A 13,558-nucleotide genomic window follows, 5' to 3' on the forward strand; every position below is an offset into this window, starting at 1 on the left:
CCATTACCATTTCCTGGTAATTCCCTCTGTCTCTAGTGATATTTTCTTGCAACATTCAATCATTTGAACTGCATTTTGATGTTTTATAAAACTACATTCAAAGATACCGTCTGATCTCAATGCCCTTTGTTCAAGGACTCATAGAGTAGCTCAGAACTTAGATTCCATTTCAATAAAAAATAAATAACTGCATCCAAAGACAAAGGAAACTTTCTCTTTTCAGTTAATTCAAACTTATTATTTTTTAAAGGGAGTCTTCACATCACAAGAAATTCAAGATCAAATCCATTGCCTAAGTATAGAAATCTGTTCTACCCAGGGGCACAAACACATTTTCCTGAAGATTTCCTAAATGCATTCTGCAGTTTTCTTTGTCTTAAAATAAGTAATTTTCTAGGAAAAAAATCTAAATATTTCAAGTCATTGAGGGAAGATCCCAGCCTATTTATGTCATTTTCAGACAGAAAACATGATATTAAGAAACAATTTGCTTTGTCCGAGTTAAGCATGGATTTGTTTTTACTGTATCTTTTTTTTTTTCACTGAACTGTACCTTTTTTACAAAAAATAAAAAACAAGATTTTCAGGATATATTTTTATATGCTTAAAATAAAAAATATAATTTGATTAATAGTAGGTTGTTTGGCTCCTTACAAAAATGCATACAACTTATGATTAAAGTCCAGAATAATATTTCTAAAAAGTGTTTTTTAAAAACTCCATAGTTTCTATATAATTTTACTGTGTTATTAATTTTTTGGTTTTGTTTTTGGCCTACACCCAGCAGCACTCAGGGGTTACTCCTGGCTCTGTACTCAGAAATTGCTTCTGGAAGACTCTGGGGACCATAGTGAATGCTGGCTATCAAACCCTGCTCCATCCTGGTTCAGCACTGTGCAAGGTAAATGCCTATGGCTGTTATATAACTCTGCCCCCTCGTTTTATATGTCTTACAGTTTGTGCAGTACTATATAACAATAATAATACTGGAACAGAATAAAATTTAGAATAAAATACTATAATAAAATCTCAAATTAAATATGGCCACTGTAAATATTTAATTCCTCATCCTTTTTTGCCTTGTAAGCTCTTTAGAATAAGCTAGAAACAAACAGTAAACTATCATCATAAAGCTCTTTATTCCAAGACATTGGTAAACGAGCATCAATTTTTTCACAGAGATATAATGTAATTTACCTCTTTACTCTCTTTCCCATATAATTTTATTTCAGATCCATACATATATGGTTGCACAAGATATATTAATATTATTATAACAGGAAAAATACAGTGACTATATGGTCTATGAAACTTGTACTCTTAACACAACCCACTAACCACTTACTTTTGAATTTGATTTTTCATGGAAAAATAAACAACTATTTCTTCAAACCATTATAACTAAATTTTACAGAACATATTTTAGTTACTATCCTACTAAATGATAATGGATTATTTCACCTGGTTATCATGTAGGCACTATAATTTATTATAAGTTTTTAATGCATTTCAATTAATTTTGTACCAGGATTTCTTAAATTTAATGGGATCAAGGAAAGCCTGAACCATCTCTCAGTCTGCTTCACTTCTATATCCTAGAATTTTCTAAGCTACTTTTCATAGGTATATCTCTCTTGCAAAACAACCTACATCTTTGTAATGGAATAACAATTAGAAAAACATACTTTTTGTCCACTTGATATTTGGGAATACATTATCACAGCATTTTACTATTGCTACCAGACTGTGAAAGTGTATTGTCTTTGAGTTCAAAGTAGGTTTGAATCTTAACTATTTTTCCTATTTACATACATGTTGTAGAATAGAAGTTTGGTGATGAGAGTGCAAGTCAGTAGTCCAAAAAAATATTTGCTCAGACTTCTAAAGTGGGTTGAAAATTAGGTCACTGCAGTGAGTCTATTTCAATAAAAGCTAGATGAAAAATGGGAAGAAGTGCTTTCTCTGAATCCCTTATCTATATTTTTGACAAAAGTAGTTTCTAATTACCATATCATTAATTATGAGTTTGTTTATAATTGCTGTTTGACTATACCCAGGGTTTTGTGGACAAGGATTACCTTGAAAAACAATGTTGTTCAGCAGTGTTTCTTAATATCTTATCTGTGTGTCAGAATAAAACACTTGGACTGTCTCTAAGGACTATGAGCCTTTTCCCATCTCAGAATAGACTCATAAAAATATAAACTTCTGAAAGAATTTTATTACAAGTTTATGACAACTTCTAACTCAATCTGCAATAAGACAAAAATATATGCTTATTTACAAGTATGTTAAAATGTAAAATATATTAGCAGGCATAATAACTGACAGAATCATAGAATTAATAATATTTATTTTGAACATTTTGAGATTGCTGCAAATTTCCAGTTATGCTATAGGTCTGTCTTTAAATTTAATTAGTATCAAAGTGGTGTGTAGATTATGGTGACTTGTGTTTTATAATGTAAGAGTGAGCTAAATTTTAGCAGTAACTGAGTGAAAACAAATATCTATTATTACACATTTTGTCTTCTTTTTATAATGATGGTCGATGCATTGGAATTAAAAAGTAAAAGATCAGAAGATTATTTTGAGAAAAATATGGAAGAAAAGCTGGAAAGTGCAGATGAACTAACATGGTATCGATTTAATTTTAGCAAACCAAGACTAATGCATGAACCTCCCAACACACCCATCTGAAGTCCAGCCTGGTGATAGATTCTGTCATGAAAGGACAGAACTTAATTTTTTTGGGTTTTGGGCCACACCTGATTATGTTCAGGGCTTTCTCCTGGCTATGCACCCAGAAATCGCTACTGGCTCAGAGGACCATATGGGACACTGGGGATCGAACCCAGGTCCATCCTGGGTAGCTACATGCCAGGCAAACACCCTACTGCTCAGGACAGAACTTTTCTCGGCCTGACATATTAAGAACTATTTTCACTGAATAAAGTCTGCCAACCATCCTTCCTTGTGACAGTCATTTTATGTCTTTCACTTTTTTCACACGCATACTTATGTGTCTACCAATTTATTTGCCTTCCATGTAAAGAGAAAAACCTGATAAAATATACTACCATTTATTATTTTATTTATTATTTTTCTCCATTTCATTTCTTACTTTATTTTTGACTTTATAACTTTAAGATGTCAGAATTCTGGCATTGATGTAGGCAAATCAATCATTTGTTTATCACTTTTACAAATCTGGCTATATTTCTATATTCTACTAACCAAAAATAACTTGCTCTAAAGGATATTATAAGACACATACAAAAATCACCACTGGGATTACAAACATAATTTTACTTTGACTTCATTAATTTTTGTTCTGGAGATTTGTTAGGCAAATGTTCTATCATTGAACTAACACCCCTGGTCCCAGAATTAAAATTTAGACTTTTGGAATTAAACAATAAACACATTTAAATTACTCAAATAAAATATAAATAGAAAAATAAAAATTTCAAACTGGCATCATGCCAATCAAAAATAAACAGAAGGGGGGCCGGGAAGGTGGCGCTGGAGATAAGGTGTCTGCCTTGTAAGCGCTACCAAGGAACGGACCGCGGTTCGATCCCCCGGTGTCCCATATGGTCCCCCCAAGCCAGGGGCGATTTCTGAGCACATAGCCAGGAGTAACCCCTGAGCATCAAACGGGTGTGGCCCAAAAACCAAAAAAAAAAAAAATAAAATAAAAAAATAAACAGAAGGGACCCAAGTAATAGTATTGCATTTGTATCACACATACCTGACATGGGTTCTCTCCCCAGCATCACACAAGGTCATCCAAGTCCCACTAGGAGTTATTCCTGAGTACAGAGCCAGGAGTAAGCTCTTAGCACCATTGGGCATGGCCAAATAGAAACCGTCCCTCCCCCCAATTCAAAATGTAGTAAAATTTAATATTATTTATTCTATGTATTACTTACATCCACACAAGTCAAAGAAGATACTTTAAGAAAATGAGAAATAGGAACAGAGATATAATAGCAAATAGTGTGGAGATTTGAATATCATCAGCAAATAAAATATATAACTCTGTGGTTAAATTTGAAAATCTAATGAATAATATCCTTTTTATCTCAGAAGATAGCAATTGTAAAAATTGTCTCAATAAGTAGAAAAGCTGAATAGGCAAATTATTATGAGAGGAGTTGCATTCTTTATCAAATATTTTCTTCTTAAAATTGCTCCAGGGGACTCATAAGCAAAGCAAAGAAGTGAATATGATATTTTTGAAATGGTCTTTTTTCCCCCAATTGCTCCTTAAAATGAGAAATGGAATATAAAAATAGCGAAAAACCTTCCCCATTACTGCAAACTTGTAAATAATTCTTCCCATATTCTTAAACCTAAGAGTTTGAAGAAAACAATGATGTGAGAACACACAAAATAGAGCCTCCCAGAGAAATGCTGTAAAAAAGGTATTGGGGTTAGAAAGAAGACCCCAGGAAAAACTCATTCCCCCCCTAAAAATACCCCAGATAAAGGGTTCATAACAGGGAAAAGAGTGGATGCTGTTTGCAATGCCATTAACTGTGCTGAAGAAGAAATCCAAGCTGGAGTTATATAGATAATATATTTTTAGATGTGTTAGAGTCAGGCCTGGAGCAGTCGAAGTGGAGAGAGGTGGCAGATGCCGGGAGTCTGGTAGACAATTTCGCCAGCAATTCAGCTTCTGCAGTCTTCCAGCAGGAGCAAAAGTGGCAGAGTCTTCTAATCCCAAATAACATTTCAGTCCTGGGCTTTATATATACCCCTCCCACCAACTGCCAACTGCCATCCTGCAGCAGTAACAAGAGGCCTGCTTCTGTTAATGGACATTTTCACACTTAAAGGAACAGCATCTCACTTATGGCTGGTCAGGGGCCATAAGACAATTAGAATTGACTTCACCAATTCTATTTACAGTTATCCTGGTTTCTAAATGACCTCAAGCAAAGCTGATGCTGTGGTTTAATGAGGCCAGTCATGTGAGGCGATTAGTAAAGACAAACTGATTATGGTCTTTCCATCAAAACAAACAAACAAACAAACAAACTTGAAGAAGTGATGATCTATATTCAACATTACTTTACTCTTCATCTCTATACTTTTTTTGCTTCTCTACTTTCTAATTCTGTGGACCTTTTGAAAAGTCCATGAAGTTGAACCATGATTTTTTTCAGCTTTAATATAGGATTATTTTTATCATTGTCTTTTTAATATCATAATTTTTTTGGGTTTCTGGGCCACACGTGGTGATGATGTTCAGGGTTTACTCCTGGCTATGCACTCAGAAATCGCACCTTACTTGGGGGGACCATATGGGATGCTGGGGATCAAACTGCGGTCTGTTCTGGTTCAGCCACATGCATGGCAAATGCCCTACCATTGTGCTATTATTGTTCCAGCCCCTTAATATCATAATTTTTATATTAAACTAAGATTTGATATAATACTATTTGTGTGTGAGAGTTTAATTTTGGTTACTAGGATTGGAAAGCCAATCAAAGCTATATTTAGTACAAAAATGATGACGCACTTGGTAATTAATTGCAAAGAATATAAATAGATTTTATTTCCAACCAAATCTAAAATAGCCTGTGTGATGTTAGGAGGTAAAATAATAGCACCAAAAACTCACTATTCTGTGCATCTAGGTTAGCTTTGTGGATTGTCTTTTATTTTATTTAGATTTATGTCTCTGGAAAAAATAACTACAGGAAACTCTCATTTCTGATTTTATTAAATATCATAACATTTCCTTGAATCCACCTGTAAATGATGAAAGATCCGATAAAAGACATTCTTGCAATAATTTTCAGGGACAAACGAGAGGAGGGCTAAAAGTTTCAGCCCGCTACATGAAACTTACCACAAAGAGTGATGAGTGCAGTTCAAGAAATAACTACATTGAGAACTATCCTAACAATGTGAATGAATGAGGGAAGTAGAAAGGTAGAAAGCCTGTCTAGAGCACAGGCAGGGGTGAGGTGGGGAGGAGGGAGATTTGGGACATTGGTAGCAGGAATGTTGCACTGGTGAAGGGGGAGTGTTCTTTACACTGAAATCCAACCACAATCATGTTTGTAATCAAGATGTTTAAATAAAGATATTTAAAAAAAATCCATCCCTCATACCTCTTTTGGTACAAACATGGAACAATCTTAAAAAGCTCTATTTTGTCAAGCACCATTTCTTAGAAAGTAAGGGATTAAGTTGATTTAGTGATTCTCTTATGTGAGATATATATCATAGAAAGAGGTCACACTGTCAGAATCAAGAAGAGTATGTGGGAAAATATACGGAAGCTAGAGATATAGCACAGCAGGTGGGGCACTTGTTTTGGATGCTTCTTATTAAAGTGCAAACCCAGCATCCCTTGAGCATAGATAGAGTAGTTTCTGAGTCCCAGGTGTAATTCCTGATTATGCTTGCTGTGGCCCACAAAGAAACAGAAGACAAGAAAAGTTTACATCCCTATTATAAATATACTGTTGGTGTAAGTAACCATTTTCAAGAGAAGTATGAATGTTCAAGGAATAATAGCAGGGGTAGGAGAATGTACATGGATATCTTGGATATGACCTTTGCAATTGTGTTCCCCAAATTGATGTAATATTCTGAAAAATCTACTGAACGAACCAGTGAGGTAATAATAGTATGCTGAAGAAAGCATTGTCTTCAACATGGCCAACTCAGGGGTTCAATCTCTAGCAACTATGGTCCCCTCAACTGTAATAGGAGTGATCCTTATTTCTCTTCTAACCAGAGCTATATTTTTTATAGTTAATAGCTGTGATGTAGTAAAATATAGATACTTTCTTTGAGTATTGAAGAAGAAAATAAATAGAAAAGATAGAAACATAGGTATGATTTAGCATATAGATTATGAAAAATTTTATCAAGAATAATGAAAGTATTTAAACATGAGACGGTAAGAAGTGAACATAACAATAGACACAGGTGTTTAAATTATAACAGGATTCAAATATATGCTAATAAATTTGAAAATCTCAAGAAATGAATAATATTCAGCAGGATATCAATTATGCAAATTGACCCAAGAAAGTAGAAAAATAGATCAAAGAAAAGAAGACATTTTTAGACTGTCAGAAACTAACTAAAAAAAAAGAAGTGTTTCCCAGCGCTAGCTTAGGACGGACTGCAATTTGATCCCCCAGCATCCCATATGGTCCCCCAAGCCAGGAGCAACTTCATAGCCAGGAGTAACCCCTGAGCATTACCGGGTGTGGCCCAAAAACCAAAAAGAAAAAAAAAATAAATGTTTTATAGGTAAGTGCTATCAAAAATTCAAGTAACAAATTATTTATGTACTACATAAATTACTCCTTATCATACCAGAAAAGATAAAATGGAACTAGGAAAGATTATATTTTTTCACTTATACAATTAGAGTAGTTAAATTGAATAATGGTATAAGGAAGAAAGCTTTACTTCTGTATTGTAACGATTTAAAATGTAGAAACTGAATAGTAGAAAAATGCAATTGAAGATCAATTTAAGAATAAATTTTGCACATTAATTAGGGCGATAGACCAGGAATAAAGGTATTTTTAATGTTAGGGATTCATTAGCTCAGTAAATCCAACTGAGAAGAACTATTTTGTAAAAAGATTCTGTAACAGTTTATATGTAATATTATAAATTCCTAAGAAACAAAATATGGTCTATGATAGTACATGATTAAAATAAAAGGTAAATTTTAAGAAATATTTTGTGTGTAAAATTTCTCTGTATACTTAGCTAAAATAAAAAACCCTAAACACCAACCTCCCAGAAGTTCAGAATTTTTAAACTTGAATTTAAATGAACGGGACTGAAAAATCACAGAACTTCCATACAAAATCAGATCTGGCACTACTGCGTTCACGTTTTTGAGTTATTATCATCCCTGTAGGAAAATAAATGAAGCCTTATCTCCCTGTTCTTTTTTGTTTATTTGTTTGGTTTTTGTTTTTTTGGGGGGCCACACCTGGTGATGCTCAGGGGTTACTTCTGGCTATGTACTCAGAAATCGCTCTTGGCTTGGGGAACCATATGGGATGCCGCAGATTGAACCCAGGTCTGTTCTGGATCAGCCTCTTGCAAGGCAAACACCCCACTCTGGCCCAATATTTCCCCATTCTTACTGGAATAAAAATGGTTAATTATGAATATCTTTAAGTAATCAGGTATTTGTGTGTTAAACCATGTAACTTTTGTTCAACAGATCTATTCTATTCTATTGTTGAAATCAACAATGGCTTTAATCTCCCTTAAACATTTTTTTTCTGTAAGTTATTTTGTTTTGGGGGCCAAAAATATTCCTTCCATGTTTCTGACCTGGGTTGATCCCTGACATCATAATTGGTCCCCAGAGCCCTGCTGAGAGTGATCCCTAAGCATTGAACCAGGAGAAAGCCAGGAGAACTTCTGGATATGACCCCACAAAACCAACCACAAACAATATTTTGGTTATTAATAATACTTCAGTTGTTGCTGACAGTGCATGTAACAGGATTTTCTGAACATCATTATAGTACAGCAAGAGCTTAAAAGCTCATGTTTAAATGTGATGACATTGACAATATAGCTAGAAAGGCAATTTAATTTCCAAATATGTCACATTACCTGATGAAAACAAATGTTTGTAGTAATTAGAATGTATTGTTTTTTGGGAAAAAAAGCATTATGTGGAGGAAAAACATTTAAGTCATGGGTAGATTTTAAGCATTCTCACAATACTTTTAATTTAACACTGACATTTAGCATAGTCTATCTCCATCTCTATGGATCATTGTCACAATTCACTGATTAGGAGAGATAAGTAAGTTTACAAACAGAGTCAGTTGAAGAAGTAGAGACATTGAGAGACAGCTTTGCTGTAGTGTCCTCATATGTGGAGGAATGGTAATGGAACCCAGAATTTTGGAGTTTTTGTCTTATTCTGAGAAAACACTCCAGATGTAGCATCCATTGGTGGTCACATCTCTGTACAGTCCAAGAGAAAATAAGACATTGATGATAAAGGGATGTCATGCCTATCACTTTATCTTCTTTGAGCACCTATCTTGTTCTGAGTGATCATTTTCTTTTTTTGTTTTTTTTTTGTTTGTTTGTTTTGTTTTATTGGGGCCACCCCCATTTGACACTCAGGGGCTACTCCTGACTATGCACTCAGAAATGGTTACTGGCTTGGGGGCACCATATGGGAAGCCTAGGGATCAAACTGCAGTCAGTCCTAGGATAGCGCTTGCAAGGCAATCACCTTACCTCTAGTGCCACCTCTCTGACCACTGAATGATCATTTTCAACTATCATCATAGTGGTCCCTTCAATGTCCTGACTGCACTCCCCCACTATTTATGATAAGCTTCCTACCATGGACAGATCCTCCTGGTCCTCATCCCTATTGTCACTTGATACTGTCACCAGGCTATCTTAATTTTTATATACCACACATGGGTGTGATCATTTTATGTCTCTACCTTCCTCTCACATTCATTTTGCTCAGAATAATACTTGCAAAGATCACTCATTTCTAAGGAAATGTTATGACTTCATTTTTCTTAACAGTTGTGTAATATTCCATTATGTGAATATGCCATAGTTTCTTTATCCACTCCTCTGTTCTCTGGCACTTGTGTTTCTTGATTTTAGCTACTTTGAATAGTGCTGTGAGGAACATAGAAATACAGAGGGCTCTTATGCCTTGTGATTTTAGTCTCCACAGTGTCTAGAAGAGAATGAAAAAGAAAGAATGGTAGCAAGTGAGAGACAGACAGACAGACAGACAGACAGACAGAAAGAGGAAAAAAATGTCTGCCCCAGAGACAGGTCTGAGGGAGGGAGACTAGGGCCACTGGTGGAGAAAAATATGCACTGGGGAAGGGTGTTGAAATATTGTATGACATAAACTAAATCATGAACAAATTTGCAGTTGTGAAAAAGCTGTTATGAACAGCCTTTATACCATGTTATTTAATTAAGTAATTACATTTTTTAAAGTAAAAGACGTGATTATACATAACAATGAAGAATCTCCCGCTCATTTCTCTCCACATTATATTATTATGGTTACTTAAAAACACAATGAATAAAGGCATTAGATTTTTTTTTCTCAATCAAGATTTGTTGGACTAAAGCTCTACTTACTCTAGAAACCCTGTTTATATGACTATTGCGCTTGGGAACCTCCCCTACTGGGGATTATCAATGAACCCAGTCATAAGAAAACTATTTTTTAAGGTAATTTTTATTTTGACCAAGGTGAATTACAAATTTTCATGGTAATATTTAGGTACATAGTGACATTGAATCAGGGGCATTTCCCCTATGAGTGTTGTCATCCCTCTATCCCTGTTTCCAGCATGCATCCCATATCCCCCTCCTTTGCTCGCCCAGGCTGCTGGAATAAGTGGTCCCCTCCGTATATAGTTTGTTGTAGATTGGGTATCAATTCTGTTATTGTTGGTTTTGGATTTGGTATTTAAGTCTGATCATTTTTTTTTAGTTTTACACAATGTTTATAGGTCTGTTTGGTCTTGGTACCAGAAAACAATTTTTTGGTACAGAAAATAAGTAGTGTATTTTTAGAAACTTTGAGCTAAATTGAGTACTACCCAAGATATAGTGAAATCTCACCTTTGACCTTAATAGAAATGAGCATTCCCTCATAGATAGTCAGGTAATGATTGAACCACTCTGGAATTATGGCTGCCCCACTATTACTTCAGACCTTATTGAAACAGAAAGAAAACTGTCTCTGCAGAGATACACAGGTAGAAGGGTCATGAGACAGTGGAAGTAAGCACTCAAATGAGTGCAATTTTGAGTGAAAATAGCATAACAGAGATTACTGCCTCAGGATATGAAAATTAAGGTATTTGGTCAGTACTGCACCAACTTTTGCTTCTCATATGGATACAGGATGCAGAAAAATAAGGAAGGAGATATTCACAAATATGTTTGTTGTATTTCTTTCTTCTTTTTTGAATTCTCTTCCTGAAGTTTCATAGATTATGCTATAAACCAAGATCTAGTTGGGTATTATTAGATCATACCTAAAACTCCTAATCAGGCCTTTCAGGATTTTTAATCACTTGATTTACTTCTCTGCTTCATCTCGGCAGCGATTCAACTCTCCAATTCACACTCCAGCAACCTTAAACTACATGTACTCATATGTTGCTTCACATGTGTTTCATTCAACCATGTACTCCCTGTTCCCTCCAAAGTTAAACTCCATTTCACTGGCTTCTATCAATCCTCAGACACACCTGAGAGACACTCTGAAAACTCCCTTGGTTCTTAGATTCCAAATTTTCTAAGTGTAGTAAAAAGGAGAAAAATGTGCAAGATTGTACTATGGATTATGTTTTATGTGATATATCAGCTCTCAGAATACTAAATGTTATTAATAATGAAATTATTTTTTATTTGTTTATTGCATTTTTAGTTCTTTAAAAATATCTATCCATACAGGGCCAGAGTGATAGTAAGGCATTAGGACATATTTCTTGCACTCTGCCAACCCAGGATTGACCTGAGTTTGATCCCCAGCATCCCATATGGTGCCTGAGCCTGCCAGAAATGATTTCTGAGGACAAAGCCAGTAGTAACCCCTGAGCACAGCCAGGTATGCTACCACCCCAAACCAAACAAATTAAAATCTACCTATACAAATGCAAACCCCATTATTGCCTTTTGTGATACATACTAATAATTATTGATATCTTTGAGTTTCTCATATTTAAAAACACTGAAATTTGATTTTTCACTAATTCTTAGGGCTTTGTAAATTTGTGGTTGTCATTCAGCATGCTCATGAGAATTATTTTCTTCTAGATCTAGACATGTTGTAGCTAAATCGCAGAAGAAATAACTCTCTCTTTTTCAATGCACATAGGATCACATATACCCAGATTTCAAACCTTTACATACAAACCCATAAATTTTAGTTGCTTTCACCTGAAATTAATTAAATTTAATTTAATTTTTCATGATCTCCTGATGCCATTTTAAATTTATTATGCGGGTCCTGATGATAATATGTATGACTTTTAAAATATAATGTGTAGGTCTTATTTCATTAGTTGGGGAAAAGTATAGTCTGGCTCTACTTTAAAAGGATTTCAACATCAGACATTCTTTCTATTCTTTTATTTATCACTTGAAAAATAATGCTAGATGAGATGAGAATTTATAGATCATGTAGATTATATAGAACATACCATCTATGTCATAGATTTCCATCTATATAATTAATTGTATAGATCATATATATATATATATATATTATGCACACCAGAAAGTGCTATTTTCATGATGTTTTGCCCATTGTCCAAAGTAGACACAGATAATGTTTCTTGAGTAAAGGTAATCCACCTTACTCAGACAACAGAGCAGTACTCATTTTCTTAAATAAAGCACCAAAATCACCTTTATGTCTTCGGAGAACCAGAATCTATCTCATTTTGTAGATTTACTTAGCATTGGGTCCCAGGATCCCACCAGACACACTGAAACAGATCCCTGGAATTTGAAATCAACTCTTAAAACCTGAAATGCTACACTCCCGCAAGCCACACTCTTAATTTAGAGGCAGCACGTTTTGCTTTTACTCTATTTCTTCAAATATACCAATTACCCAGCTTTACACATTAAGTAATATGTGTCAGGATTTCTCAGTGATTTTTCCTTCTGGTATTCTCTATTAACCAGAACTACTAATTGGAAGGAAAGCAATGTTCACCACCAAGTTAATGATGGTGAGTTTAAGATGTATTTCCAAAGCAACTCCTTTTATATTCGACCAAGCACTTACATTTTCTTTCTTTAGGCCTTAGAAAAGGATTTCAAGGGAATCACTCCATAGGATTTTGAATGCATAGTCTTTTCCGACAAATTCTTGCTTGAATATACATATTAGTACATTGATCTGGAATTTTACTTGAGTTGTTACACTTGATAGTTATCTCAGTCCATTTTATGTTTTGGTTATTCTGTTTGGAGATCATACCTCACACAGCTCAGTGCTTAGTTGTACCGCTGCTCAGGGATCATTCCTGGCAGGCTCTGGCAACCATGAGAGATGCTAAGAACCAAACCCATCAGCATAAGCAAGGTAAGCATCTTGCAGACTGTACTATGACTCCAGTCTTATATCAGTTCTTTGTGGTGTTTTTGCATTGATTTTATTTCAAATAAAAAATAGGAATAGGGGCCGGAGCGATGGCACAAGGGGTAAGGTGTCTGCTTTGCCCGCACTAGCCTAGGACAAACCACAGTTTGATCCCTGTGTCCCATATGTTCCTCCAAGCCAGAAGCGATTTCTGGGCGCATAACCAGGAGTAACCCCTGAGGGTCACCAGGCGTGGCCTAAAAACCAAAACAAAACAAAAAAAGAAAAAGAAAGAAAGATAGGGAATATTAGCCAAGAGTTAAGCTCTTGGTCAGATCCACTAACTTGCAAGTGCTCAAGGCAGAGTTTAAACCAAAACAGGACAAGGCATGCTTTCTTCAACTTAGTGGCCTGAGAATGACAATGTGAACCTTTTGCTGCATG

Source organism: Suncus etruscus, chromosome 16 (assembly GCF_024139225.1).
Source record: "Suncus etruscus isolate mSunEtr1 chromosome 16, mSunEtr1.pri.cur, whole genome shotgun sequence".
Taxonomy (NCBI): Eukaryota; Metazoa; Chordata; class Mammalia; order Eulipotyphla; family Soricidae; genus Suncus; species Suncus etruscus.